Source organism: Sitodiplosis mosellana, unplaced genomic scaffold (genome assembly GCF_009176505.1).
Source record: "Sitodiplosis mosellana isolate CC-2019 unplaced genomic scaffold, AAFC_SMos_1.0 Smas_scaffold_5673, whole genome shotgun sequence".
Classification (NCBI taxonomy): domain Eukaryota; kingdom Metazoa; phylum Arthropoda; class Insecta; order Diptera; family Cecidomyiidae; genus Sitodiplosis; species Sitodiplosis mosellana.
This window is the reverse complement of record NW_022600915.1, coordinates 4,497-18,799: the sequence shown is the minus strand read 5'-3', so window position 1 is coordinate 18,799 and position 14,303 is coordinate 4,497. Positions and strand designations below refer to the sequence as shown.

General features: G+C 34.2%; 1 long non-coding RNA gene across 1 annotated transcript; it reads right to left on the bottom strand.

Annotated features, from left to right (window-relative positions):
• Window positions 1–1,598: 1,598 nt before the first annotated feature.
• Window positions 1,599–1,991, bottom strand: LOC129572883 (uncharacterized). The gene is made up of 3 exons (XR_008688520.1): window positions 1,914–1,991; window positions 1,762–1,853; window positions 1,599–1,691 (listed from the first exon to the last, which is right to left on the bottom strand). It is a non-coding gene; the product is annotated as an uncharacterized LOC129572883 (long non-coding RNA).
• Between the last annotated feature and the right edge of the window lie 12,312 nt (window positions 1,992–14,303).

The following is a 14,303-nucleotide window of genomic DNA, read 5'->3' as shown; positions in this document are numbered from 1 at the left end:
TATCACTTTCCCGAATCATTTTCGGTAGAGGAGTTTTCTTGACTTTTCTATAGGCGCATTCGTTGATTAAATTTAACATTCTCTCATCATAGTCCGCCTTATCTATGATAACAAGTTTGTTGCCTTTATCCGCTTTGACGTAGTAACAATTTTTGCTTTTTAGCTTTCTATTTTTACTAGTCATAGTTGACTAGTTAATAGTTGCTATTGACTTTTTGGAAACAGCAGCAAAAATCTTTGCGAGATAATCGCTGGTCGCTCTGTTTAAATTAAATGAGGAAAAATCGGCTCTGATTTTCACAAATATTTCAAACGGGAATTCGTTAAAAAACAACCGCAAAATATTTTTCATTAAACATTTTCCAATATGTGATTGTCCGGATACATAGTATTGCAGCGATCTGTTCGCTGTCAAGATACTGCATTTAGTGACATCTTTCATCTACAATTGGTTTTGTCTGGCTTCATCTGCCAGCATTTTCTTCTGTCGTTTTCTCTGGAACTGAGATCTAAATGCAGTTCAATTTATCTTTTTCTTTAAAACGTCCTGTTTGAATGGTCGTCTAGATCTATGTTTTACATTCTTAATAACTTGAAACTAAAAGGCACATCGCATTGGTGTAGCTTACTTCCATAGAAAATATTGTTGAAATACTCAATATATAAATTGTATTTCACAGCCTCATTTTTGGGACACGGATTTTACCTTACAATTATTTGGCATATAGTGCATAATTGCTCATTCCGAAGAACTAAGAATATTAAAATTTGCATTTTGTTCCTCGTTCATTTAGCTTTCTTCGCTGTTTTCTTGATTACGGGCTAAACGCCACCATTATTTCTCCCACCATTGACCCCATTAGTTAACTATATTGGTATTGTGATCAAAAGGAAGTCCATTCCGCAAGAAACATCCTAGTATTGCAACGCGATTTCTTTTCATAGAAAATTGCATGATTTTTTGAATAATATAATGCGTTTCAAGTCTATGTTTTTAGTTCCAAAAGCTCTGTGGTTGATACAGAACTAATTGTTCAATTACTTCATTAATTTATATCATTTAACAAATCGCGATACGGTTGGTAACTCATGCATATGACACGCTTGCACCACCGCAAAATTACATTTGACTCCTGTTCAATGGTGATAAAATGGAAATCAACGTATTTGATAAATGCGTTAAATTTATTTATCAGATTTTCTTTGAACAAATCGATGCGTTCTGCTTGGTACATGCCTACCTTCGTATCGCCATGCACACACGTTTACATTGGTCATTCAAAGTTTCAGTTCTATTTGATACGTTATCAATTTCATTAAATGGGGTAACAGACTTATTTTCTATTTTCTTCTCAATGTTCGTGATTTATTTTCGTTCTTGGATTTTGCCTACGGCATATGACTGAAACAAATCGCATTCAAATTTAGCTCGGATGCACGTTAAGGTCACAAAAGTTTAAAAAAAAATCTACTCCATACCAATACCTATACTGTAAGCAATGAAAAAGTCAAATAACTTGAGCTGTTTTTTGACAGAATATTAATCGATGGTTCAACAAAGCAACAATATTGGTTGGTACGGTCATAGATGGACAAAAAATGTTTTGAAATTAATTCTACAATACAATTGAAGAGGGGAATCGAAGGAAATCATCCGATTATTCAGCTAAATTGGTTCAGCTATTCGTCACCTGAAAAATACACATCGATCAAAAAGATCAAACCAATTTCTTATTTTGTGAAAAAAATATGCAACATTACCATTGTTAGTAGCCAATGAATCTATTCCAATTGCTCTGCAATATTAATTTTGTTTCCTTTACCGATAAAAAGTTTGGCGACCTCATTGTGACCTAAAAATAATACAGATCAATGGAAAAGATCAAAGCGATATCTTATTTAGTCAGCTTTACCATTGCTAACAGCTATTTGAAGGGGTACACGATTCGCATTATTTTTAATACCAGTATTGGCTCCTTTACGGATGAGAAGTTCAGCGACACTCCTATGACCTGAAAAGTAATTTAGATGAATAAAAAAGATCAAATCAATCTGCTATTTGGTAAAGACAAGTATCCAATTATTACCATTCCGAGCAGCTAAATGAAGAGGTGTGTCTTTCACATTATTTTCACTATTAACATTGGCGCCTTTACGGATGAGAAGTTCAGCAACATCCTTGTAACCTGAAAAATAACACAGATCGATGAAAAAAAATAAAACTGTGTTCCTATTTAGTGAGAACAAATAATCAAGATTGTCGTGGACTTTTGCATTAGTTTTAAGTTTTTTCTTTTGTTGATTTTAATTTCATATTTGTTTCATGGATTTTCAATTTGCTCATTTAGTTTGTTCAATCAAATCGCCGAACGCTGAACGCACTCACATTTGCTCTCGTTTCAAATGTGTTCTGCGACTTGACTGACATTTCGTTGTGTGTTTGTGTGAGTAATATTCGCGCTAAGACGCTAATACAAAGGTAAGTGTACTGCGATGCGGCGACAGTTCAAAGAGAGAGAAAAAATGTTCTTCATGAGTCTCAGCACAGGACAGTTTCTTATTGAATTAGCAGCACAAGTTGTGCGTAATTCAATCTGAGTTCGCATTGATACTCGATACACGGAAAGTTTCCATTTGTATCAGCACAAGTTGTGCACATTTTGATTAGGAAATCTCTACGAATTGGCCAGTTCTAAAGTTTAGACGGCCGATTTAATTGTTTGTTTAAACGTGAGTTTGAATTGAAGGCACATTCAAGTTGAATTGCACTTTGGGAAGTTCTCATCGACCGATACGATACTTGCTTTGAACGAACATTCGCATTTTTTCACCAACATTTTTGTTTCATTCAACCAAATAAATCGTCACGCTTCCACCACAAACACATCGAACGCACGAACATTCATAGCAGCCACAACTCGCAAACATTAGTTCAGAAATTGTGATCGACCGTTCAAATAAAATTCCACAAAAGAAATCCAAATATTTTCTTTTTCATATTAAATTCAATCGGTAGCAAAAACGTAACGTTATTTCATCACAAACATTACCATTCAAAGCAGCGAAATGAAGGGGTGTATTCTTCGAAAAATTATGCATTTCATAATTAGCTCCTTTACTGAGTAGAAGTTCAGCGACATTCTTATGACCTGAAAAATAATTTTGACCGATAAATAAGATCAAATCAATCTTTTATTTAGTGAAAACAACTCATAAAATCTCGTAGACAGCGTTTTTAAGGTGTAGAAACGTATATGGACACCATTCCTGAGCACAGCAATCTGTAATGTGTAAGCTATGTGTACACGACTTATGGTGTGGCTGAAAAACCCGATATGCAATTGAATCACACCATATCGTGTGAACGCTTACCGTACTTCTAAATACTGAGTGTAGGTGTGATTACAGCCAGCACTCACACGATAAGGTGTGATTCAATTGCACATCGGTTTTTTTCGGCCTACCATAAATCATGTATACACAGCTTACACATTACACGATTGCTGTGCTCAGGAATGGTGTCACAAGATTTCATGAGAAGTATTCAAAGTTACCATTGGAAGCAGCTGAATGAAGAGGTGTCGCATGGAGGCTATTTTTACTATCAACAATGGCTCTTTTACGGATGAGAAGCTCAGCAACATTCTTGTGACCTGAGAAAGAACACAGATCGATGAAAAAAGAGATCAAATCAATCTTTTATTCAATGAAAATCAATATTCAACATTACCATGGAAAGCAGCTAAATGAAGAGGTGTCTCCTGCAAATTATTTTTAATATCAACATGGGCTCCATTCTCGATAAGTTTTTGAGCTTCCTTCACATTACCTGAAAAATAATGCAGACCAATTAAGTAGATTGAACAAAACATTTTTTAAAACATAAATACTCGAAATTACCAGTCTGAGCAGCTCTATGCAGAGCTGCCTCTCCATTTATGTTTCTTTCGTTTACTAAAAGGTGAAAAAAATTGTAGATCAGTGAAGTGAATCGAAAGAAAATGTTGCTGTGTGTGAAACTTGATAAAGAAATGGAGCTCCAACTCTTACCGTTTCTCCCAGATGGTGCTCCACTCACATCCACGAACAGGAACTGTAGAAATGAAGCAAAGTGATTAAATTGGAATGGAACAATAGGGTGGCTCTTTTGCAGACAAGTTGCGATTTTCTATCGGGCAATTAGTTTAAAAGTTGTGGCTCGATCCAAAAAGAAAAAAAATGCCTTCTATATCGATTTTGGAATACGCTAACACGTTCCGAAAAAATAAGGCGGCTGGAAATCCAAATTCTGATACATTTTTGGCATTTTACGACTTTTTCCTTACCTTTATTGTATGTTTCAATATATTTTTTGATTTGGGATCAAAGAATCTGACACATATAACATGCAAAAACAGTACTGAAGTGATTTTATAACGATTTTCGTTCATTTTTTATGAACAATATGTAAATTCCCTCAAAATTTCGATAATTTTGTATGGGAGGTACCCGCTCAAGAAAAAAAATACCCTTCTATTCTGCGGTGTACGTATCGCTCACGCTTTGCGTTCGCTCTTTTTCTGCCTTATTCACACTTACACTATTTCGTCATACAAAACAACGGCAGAATCTAAGTGTAGAACGCATGCGGTGCGCTTCAGTTGTGTGTAGCGATATTGACGCTAGACCGTATGCATTAGTATTGGTGTGAGAAGCGCGAACGTTTAGCGTATCCGCATTCGTTCTACACTTAGATTCTGCTGTTGTTTTGTATGACGAATATAGTGTAAGTGTGAATAAGGCAGAAAAAGAACGAACGCATAGCGTGAGCGATACGTACACCGCAGAAATGAAGAGTATTTTTTCTTTTGAGCGTAAATCGCTTTTGATTGGCTTCAAACTTCCTGAGATTTTTTTTTCTGGCGAAAAAATAAGATTCTGAAAGTTTCATGCTGATCGCTTTTGCGCAAGTTTGGTTTTGGTCCATAAATATATTTGAAATTTCCTTGAACCTTCAGTTTGGTCATAACAGTTCAATGTGAATTCCCACTAAACCAAGAAACATATTTAGACCACATAGCACTTAAATTCTTTGTATATTCTCCTTCCATGAGATTCAAGGAAGGTACTTAACAATTCCAATCGATATAAGTAGTTTTGAGCCCATCAAAGTGTCAAAAAGTGGTCAAATTGAGCGAAACTTCTCACAAAAAATACTGTAACTTCAGATAGAGGTATGATATCAACGCATGCTATAGCTTAAATGAAAGGTATTGAAGTCCTTTTTTGTACTGTATCAAGAATTAACACGCTGAATTTGTAAAAATTGTTTTTTTATAAGAGAACAGCCTACGCCATATATTAAAATTACATCTATGCTTATAATTGCTACGAATTTCGATAATTAAACGTAAATTAGCAAGATAATGGTGATTTTCATTGTTTTTGGTGTCTATAAATCCAATTTTATCATCAGTTTGGTAACATGGACTTTAGTTTTTGGGATATGCCTTGAAAAATGATTTTGGGGCTATACGTAGAGATTCTAAGGCCTCAAATTTATGATTTATACAAACTCAACATATTAGTTTTTAATACTGTATAAGAGGAGACTTCAATACCTTTCATTTAAGCTATAACATGCGTTGATATCATACCTCTATCCAAAGTTACAGTACTTTTTGTACAAAATTTAGTGGAAAATAAGAGAATTTGGCTCCTTTTTGAGACTTTGGTGGGCTCAAAACTACTTATATCGATTGGACCAGTACAGTTTCTTACTGGAATCTTATAGAGGGATGTCAAACGAAGAATTTAGGTGCTATACGGTCTAAATATGTTTCTTGGTTTAGTGGGAATTCACATTGAACTGTTATGACCAAACTGAAGGTTCAAGGAAATTTCAAATATATTTATGGACCAAAACCAAACTTGCGCAAAAGCGATCAGCATGAAACTTTCAGAATCTTATTTTTTCGCCAGAAAAAAAAATCTCAGGAAGTTTAAAGCCAATCAAAAGCGATTTACGGGTACCTCCCATACAAAATTATCGAAATTTTGAGGGAATTTACATATTTTTCATAAAAAATGAACAAAAATCGTTATAAAATCACTTCAGTACTGTTTTTCCATGTTATATGTGTCAGATTCTTTGATCCCAAAGCAAAAAATATATTGAAACATACAATAAAGGCAAGGAAAAAGTCGTAAAATGCCAAAAATGTACCAGAATTTGGATTTCTAGCCGCCTTATTTTTTCGGAACGTGTTAGCGTATTCCAAAATCGATATAGAAAGCATTTTTTTTCTTTTTGGATCGAGCCGAAACTTTTAAACTAGTTGCCCGATAGAAAATCGCAACTTGTCTGCAAAAGAGCCACCCTAATGGAACAATGGATGAGATTGTAATGGTTTTCAGCTGTTTTTCATTCGAGTAAATGTTTTCGATGGACATTATTTTTGTAGTGGAAGATTTTTTTCAATTGAAAAACTTCAAAATGGACATTTTCTCATTCATGAAATGAGCTTCGAAAAAATTATCACAAATTGCCCACAAAAAGAATCAAATGTAAAAGATTCGATTCAAAATTTACAAGTGAACAAATTCCGAACAACATTAAAATTACAAATTTCAGACTAAAATTGTCGTCTCACCTCCGATACCACCAAGCCAACGAGCAGCAGTGTGAAAGATCTTTGACCCAGCATTTTTCCAGCTTCGAACTATCAAAAGTGTACTGTAAACGTGTCAATTGAAGAAATTGACGAACTGTTTGATTGACAAACGAATCAAGCGCATCTGCTTATATACTTTTCAAGTATGGTCACATCAGCAATACATTAGTGATATAATTCAATCCACATACAAAGACAATTCTAATTAGAGCTCACAAAATATTATCGCACACATTTTTTAAGAAAACAATGTCAAATAATTGATGGAATCACAATTCCACCTGTGCACGTTTACAGAATTTTGCGTTCCTTATCAAATGGATCGCATCGAAAATACGTTGTTTACGTTCATTCCCTCATCATCTTCACTATGGTTTGAAAAACAACGCAATTCGTTCGCAATGAATTGAAAATATAGACAAATATTTTTCACTCTTGAAATGTTGAGTGGTGTTTATTCGACGTAGCTATTTGAATATGAAAATGTTCACATCTACGCGGCATGCTCAAAACACGTGCCGTTTCAAAGTCGTTTCAAAGTTAAAAAATAACAACAGATGGATCGTCGCTTACATGATGTAAATTTGAAAGCGTTTGATCAAACGATATGACTCATACCATTGTCTTACATTCAGGCTCACGTACCATGGTTGCGTAGAACAAACATCCAATAGTTACAATATTAGCTCATACCAGGATATATGGAACCATATTAACTTTACATCACTCAAAAAGATGAATACCAACGAAACCATTGCCTTAATTATAAGTAACACTTTCTATAGAGATATGGACAGCTTTTTAACTATTCTGAGATTGCAATGAATGATCCTACAGTGTACACACACGGAAATAACTATTTATAATCTGGGATATATCACAGGGAGTTGGCAAGACGCACGGTATAAGGTTTTGGACTTCCATCGAAAGAGATGGTGAACACAAGTTGTATAGTATACATCCATCTCTCTTCCTCCTCGAAATCGAAGTCGAAAACCTTATAACGTGTGTCTTGCTAACTCCTTGTGGGATATATAAAAGAATATGATATCATATGACAGAAATGGGGAAACGTATGACAAAAAATTGGAATACGTATGACAGAAAATGGGAAATCGTATGTCAGCAAATTGAAAAACGTATGACAGAAATAGGAAATCGTATGACAGAAAATAGGAATAAGTATGACAACGTTAAAAAATGTATTTCTAACAAAAAAAAAAGATCTGATTGACATAAAAGACAAATTAAAATGTTCGAAACTCCTTGAAATGAGAAATTCTTTGTGAACGTTACTCTCTTTTGCAATGTTGAAGTGAAAAAGTACATATTTATATACAGTGCTTGTAGTACTAGCACCAGTTGGTGTCTCGGTGCCATTAATGTACATGATAAATGGGAACTGCGTCCGTATGCGAACGGTGCAGTGAGACTGCTTCTTCTTCTTAACTAACACATCTATACATGTAAGTCGCCATATTGGTTATAATGTTCACAAATGGGTGCGTTTAATTATATGTCAGCGCACGCTGTGCTGGAAACAGCAGTAAAGAAGAATCGCGACTGTCATTTTGCGCGCAGTGGTTTAGCTCGATGTGAAGCATAGTTTCACAATAAATTTAAGTTATTTTTTAGTTAAAAATAATAATTAGATGAATAATAAATGTTTCACGTTAAATTTAAATCATCATACCAAGTACAATGTCAGATGGAAGCAGGAAACTTGATCACACTTATAGCCACAATTGGTAATACACAAATCAGGTTGCAACAAAAAAAGCCGATAGAAACCGATAAAAATAATATGGTTCACGATTTTTCAAAATATCATTTCTGCGGAAATTTTATCGTCGGTTATCGTGAATTGTCACGTTAATGCGACCGAATGCGAATGTTACTCGTCACGTCGTGTCAATTTTATTTAGAAAAAATTTCTATCGGCCGAAAATGTAATAGTGTTTATTTGAGTAGGGAGCCTTGTTCAAGTAACCTCGATGAAGAAACACCGACCACGGAACAGCGACAAATTGAAGAAGAACCTTCAACTTCCAGCCAAACGCATCAATTTCCATTCCATGTGGATGAAAATATGACCACATCAAATACCGCTTTCGAACAGCCGTCAACTTCAGCCGATAAATCTCATCAGATACACGAATTGATGGTTAAGAATAATAAGCTTAAACGATTGATCAATTTGCAGCGTAAAAAGACGTTGGATCATCAAAGCACCATATTGGATTTGAAAAAAGAAAACGATAAATTTAAGCAAAAATTATCTTTAAGAAAAAGTTTTACAGCTAGTTATAGAAAGGAAAAATTGGGTGTAAGATAAAATTAATCAGACTAAGATCATAGTTAATTTAAATATTTTTTTAGGACGACGCAAAAGAGATAATTGAGCATTTGATCAAACCGAAAATACCATATCCACCGACAGTTCGAAAATTTGCACTTGTTTTAAGTGCCAAGAGTAAGGCTGGGTACAAATTTGTTCGGAAAAAATTCGCAGGAAGATTACCCGCGCCAAGAACAATTCAAATGTGGCACCAAAAAAGCAGATCAAATTTCCCACCGGGTTTCTGCAATCAAACACTCACGACGTTGACCAAATTATCAAATGAGGAGAATGCCAAAAATAGACAATTATACATAAGCCTGTCATTCGATGAAATGGCTATACGGAGGCACATTCAATGGATACACAATGAAAAACGTTTCAGTGGTCTTGTTTCATATGGTCAACGTGATACTGACGAGATTCCTATTGCGAATAATGCCATTTTTTTCTTAGTCACAATACTTAAGACAGGTCAATCACTAATTTTGGGCTATTTTTTAATTAAAACATTGAATACATTAGAAAAGTCGCAATTAATTCAAAGTGCAATTGATGAAATTAAAAAAACTGGCACAATATTAATAAGCATTGCATTTGATGGCCTTGTAACTAATTTTTCTGCTTGCGAATACTTGGGAGCATCGTTTGATGTTAATAATTTCAAACCATTTTTGAACGATTCGATCACCAAACAAAGAATTTGCATTGTCTTTGACCCTCCCCATGCTCTGAAGCTTGTGAGAAATTGTATATCCGCTAAAGGTCATTTGAAAGATGGTGATAATAATGATATTGCTTGGTTTTATTTCGAACGACTTGTTATGAAAGAAGATAACCCGGTTTCACATAAAATGACGAGAAAACACCTCTATTTTGGTTCCGATAAAATGAACGTTGAATTAGCAGCACAAACGTTATCTTATTCTGTAGCAAATTCAATGGATATGCTGAGAATTAACGGCGATCCACTTTTTCTAAACAGTAGCGGTACTATAAATTTTGTAAAGAATTTTAACAAAGGTTTCGATATTTTCAATTCTAAGCATACCGACTCAAATAATTTATTTAAAAGGGGACTAACAGAACAAAACTCAGAAAAAATATTTAAATTTTTGAGATATTTTACCATATACATAAAATCATTGAAATTGAATGGTAAAAATATTTTAGAAACTGCACGAAACACCGGGTTTCTCGGGTTTTTGATCAATATATCTACACTGTACTTCCTTTATACGGAATTTGTAGTGACAAAAAAAATTGAAAATATCCTATTCTATTATTTTGGTCAAGATATGCTCGAAAGTTTATTTTCAAGGATACGCTCTATGTTGGGGGCCAATACAAATCCTACTGCTCAACAATTAAGTGGAGTTCTGCGACAACTCATTGTACTGAGAGAGATTGAAGCACCAGAAGATGCGAATTGTAAAGACAATTTGAATATTTTAACTGTTTCCAGTGTTTTTGTGCGAAATGAAAGTTTGGTTGCAATTGGCCCAATGCAAGTGCACCTAAGTGATGACAAAATTGAGGTATTTTCTAGCTTAAATCTCAATTTCAAAGATTTGTACACAATAAAATTCCGTGCTGGCACAATAGAAAGAAAAATTAGACACGCTATACCTCGTTGTACACACACTGAATGCAAAAATATTTTTACCAATAATTCTGACAAAATCGAAGGTACTTTTTTTGAAAATGGCTTAGCGCAAAGGCCAACAAAAAGCACTGTTACTATATGTGAAATTATTTATAAATTTTTTTTGGTTTTTAGTGATATTTTTGATTTTCATTATAATGTATTTTATGCACATGTTTTAGAGAGCATTCCATTTCAGGAATTATATTCACACATTGATTTTTCCCATGATGTACAACACAAATCACAGTTTATTTTGTTAATCATTGATGAGTATATCAGAATGCATGCTACATACATAGCTCGAATCACTACTATAAAAATGCATTCCAAATTTTATGGAAAAACAGCACAAAAAGTGAAGCACTTTTCTGGTCAATAACTAAATTGTAGATGTGCCTTTTTTATGTAAATGCGTGTAAATGTACTTTATTGTGATCGTTTGTGATTGATATTTGAATTATTCTAAAAATCATTGTAAATTTCTGTTGAAAAAATCAGGTTTTTACGGAGACGAATGTGCTCTTTTTGCCTGTTCAAATAAATGAAATGTCCAAATGACTGAATTGCCATACTTGAGAATAGCGTTTTAATTCGATTTCTATCTGCTGCGTGATATCACTGCAAGTAATTTTCATCGGCTAGTGAAGAATCGATTTTTATCGGCATCGGTCGGCATTCAAACTAAAGAACACCGCAACTGAGTAGATTGATGGGACGATTTTAATACGTAGAGTCTACAGCTCTCAGTGGCGAGATGTGCCCTACTTTTATTGGCACAAGAATTAAGAATTAGGATTTCAAATCGATTTCTATCTGCTGTGTAACGCAACCGAGAAATCAATTTCTATCGGCTAGCGATGAATTGGTTTTTATTGGCACTCATCGGCATTCAAAGAATTAATATCACAAGAATTAAGAAATCGGATTTAAATTAAATTTTTTTTTTCAATTTATTTTTATATTTATCAATATAATTCAGTACATTTTTTGTCAAAATTTTTCTTAAACATTATTCTAGTCATATTCTTCATTTTCTTTTTCTTTTTCCATTTTTTTAAATTATATTGAATTTTATTTTTTATTTTGCTTCAATTTTTCATTTTCTTCTTGTTTTTTTAAACATAATTCTAGTCATAGTCATAAGTATTCATTTTCTAGTCATTATTTTTTAATATAATTCAGTACATTTTTTGTCAACATTTTTCTTAAACATTATTATAGTCATAATCTTCATTTTCTTTTAATCAGTTGAACATTATTCTAGTCATATTCCAAATTTTCTTTTACTTTTTCCATTTTTTTAAATTATTTTCAATTTTATTTTTTATTTTGCTTCAATTTTTCATTTTCTTCTTGTTTTTTTTTTAAACATAATTCTAGTCATAGTCATAAGTATTCATTTTCTAGTCATTATTTTCAACATTAATCTAGTCAGGTAACGTTTTTTAGAGATGGGATTTGTTCATCAGAATCAGATCTCGTCATGGTAAAGTTTATGGGCTTCCATCGAAAATTTCGCGTGATGGCCGCGTGGTTTGTGTTTGCCAGTCAAGTAGTTATTCAAGTGTACACGCAACGCGCGGCGAGTTTTGAATTTTTTACAGATTTTACACTGAATATTCTTGACTGGCTTGGCCTTCGCGCAAAATTCGGCTCGATGATCCGTCATCGAACTTTTTTTGTCTGTGCTGTATGAACAGTCGGGGCACTTGTATTTCTTCGGCGAAGTTTCGAGCTTTACCTGAAATTTCACCTCGGGCTGCACCTCAGCTTTCACCTTAGTGGCAGCCGTTGGATTCATTTTGAGGTTTGGCTTTGGCTTCACGTCCAAAACGGCATCGAATTGTGTGGCCACGGTCTTTGTTTGTGAAGTGCCAAATTGTGTGGCTACGGTGTTGGTCTGTGAAGTGCCAAATTGTGTGGCTACGGTGTTGGTCCGCTTGGGTTGCAGCATACGCTTCAATTTTTCGATTTTCTCGCTCTTCTTGTCAGTTCGCGCCCATTCTGCTTTCAACTTTTCTTGCAAAAGCCGATTTCGTTCGGTTTTTTCCTGAACCACATCATTCAGACGAGTGTTTTCGGATCGCAGTTTGGCCAGTTCTACCCGCAAATCGTCATACGCCTGTAAAAATAACGATGCCAAAAAATAGTAAATTCGAATATTTTGTTCGATCTTGATTTTCGCTATTTCTGTCAAAGCGAAGAAATGATTCACACAAGATAAATAAATAAATGTAAACAAGACGAAAAATGACACAATAAACGACAATAAACAATGAATTCCCGAACTCTCGTTTGATCTACATAAACAAACAGTGCGTGTATAAATCTCTCGGTTTGCATCGAGTAGTTTCAATTGTGAAATGACGATCCAAAAAAAAACAACATAGATTTGAAGGTTATTTTTTTTCGTTGTGAAACATGTATTGTATGGTGGAATCGAATAGAAATCTGCAGCTGATATTTGACAAGAAAGACCATAGAGCGATTAAAAAAAAATAAGAAAAAAAACACACACACAATATTTGACTTGAGCAACTTAAATGAGTAAAATGTATAAATGTGTATCACCGATTCGATTTGAAGTGCATAGATTGTCGATTTGATCAGATTTGATTTTTTTTAACAACCGAAAACAACAATTCAAAAACTTATCATTAATTGCTCTAAGCGGCTCCAACGATATTGTTTAAATGAATTCAGTGGCTGCCGATAGAGAGAGAGAGAATGAGCGAGAATGAGTAAGAATGAACCGAAATGAATATGGGAACGAAACCAAAACAAAACAACTACGAAATGTGAACACTGTGTATAAACCGCTATCGACCGCTATGAACAAACACTTTTTTTCTTTTTGGCGAACACACAAACAAATCATGCTCCACATTTTGAAACAAGAGTGTGGATAACAGAGGCACACATAGGATACTTACATTCATCCATGCAATTTTCCACTTCACATCTAGCGACAACGTTGGTGTTGATGTTGGTGCTAACTTTGGCGATGGTCGATTAGCATTTGCGAGTGCTTTTATCACCCGATTGAGTTTCTCAATCGGTTGCGGCATCTGAAATGAAATGAATGCAAGTAAACTGTAATTACCGATCATTACTCGTTGGTAATAGATGTAAATCAAAACAAAAAAAACACAAAAAAACAGCAATCTTACCTTTTATTTGTTCCGATTTGCTCCAAATTTATCCGAATTTATCTGCTCGGTTCTGTTTCTGTGTTTGTTGTCACCGGTTGTCACTGCTGGCTTGTTTGTTGTGTACGGTGTGGTGCGGTGTATCCAGCTGACTAAAAATGTGTTGCGATGTGTTTTGACAGCACAATTGGCGCGATTGGCGAAAATGTGCGTTTTGGTATCGGTTGACATTGAGTGCGTTCAACACTGAATGCATTCTATGTTTTCGTTTATAGTACATATAGCATATTTTTATCGGCTCCGATAAAAACAGAAACGAACAGAAATATAAATTTAATATTCAAAAGAAATTATATCGGCTGAAAGTGAATGGACAACAATTAATATATCAATTTTTATTGTGCGTGTTTTTAAATATAGATTGAGAATTTATTTATATTCAGATAATTCAATAACAAATTGTTAACGGCCGATAGAATCCGATAAAATTGAAAATCATTCTCATCTGTTCTCAT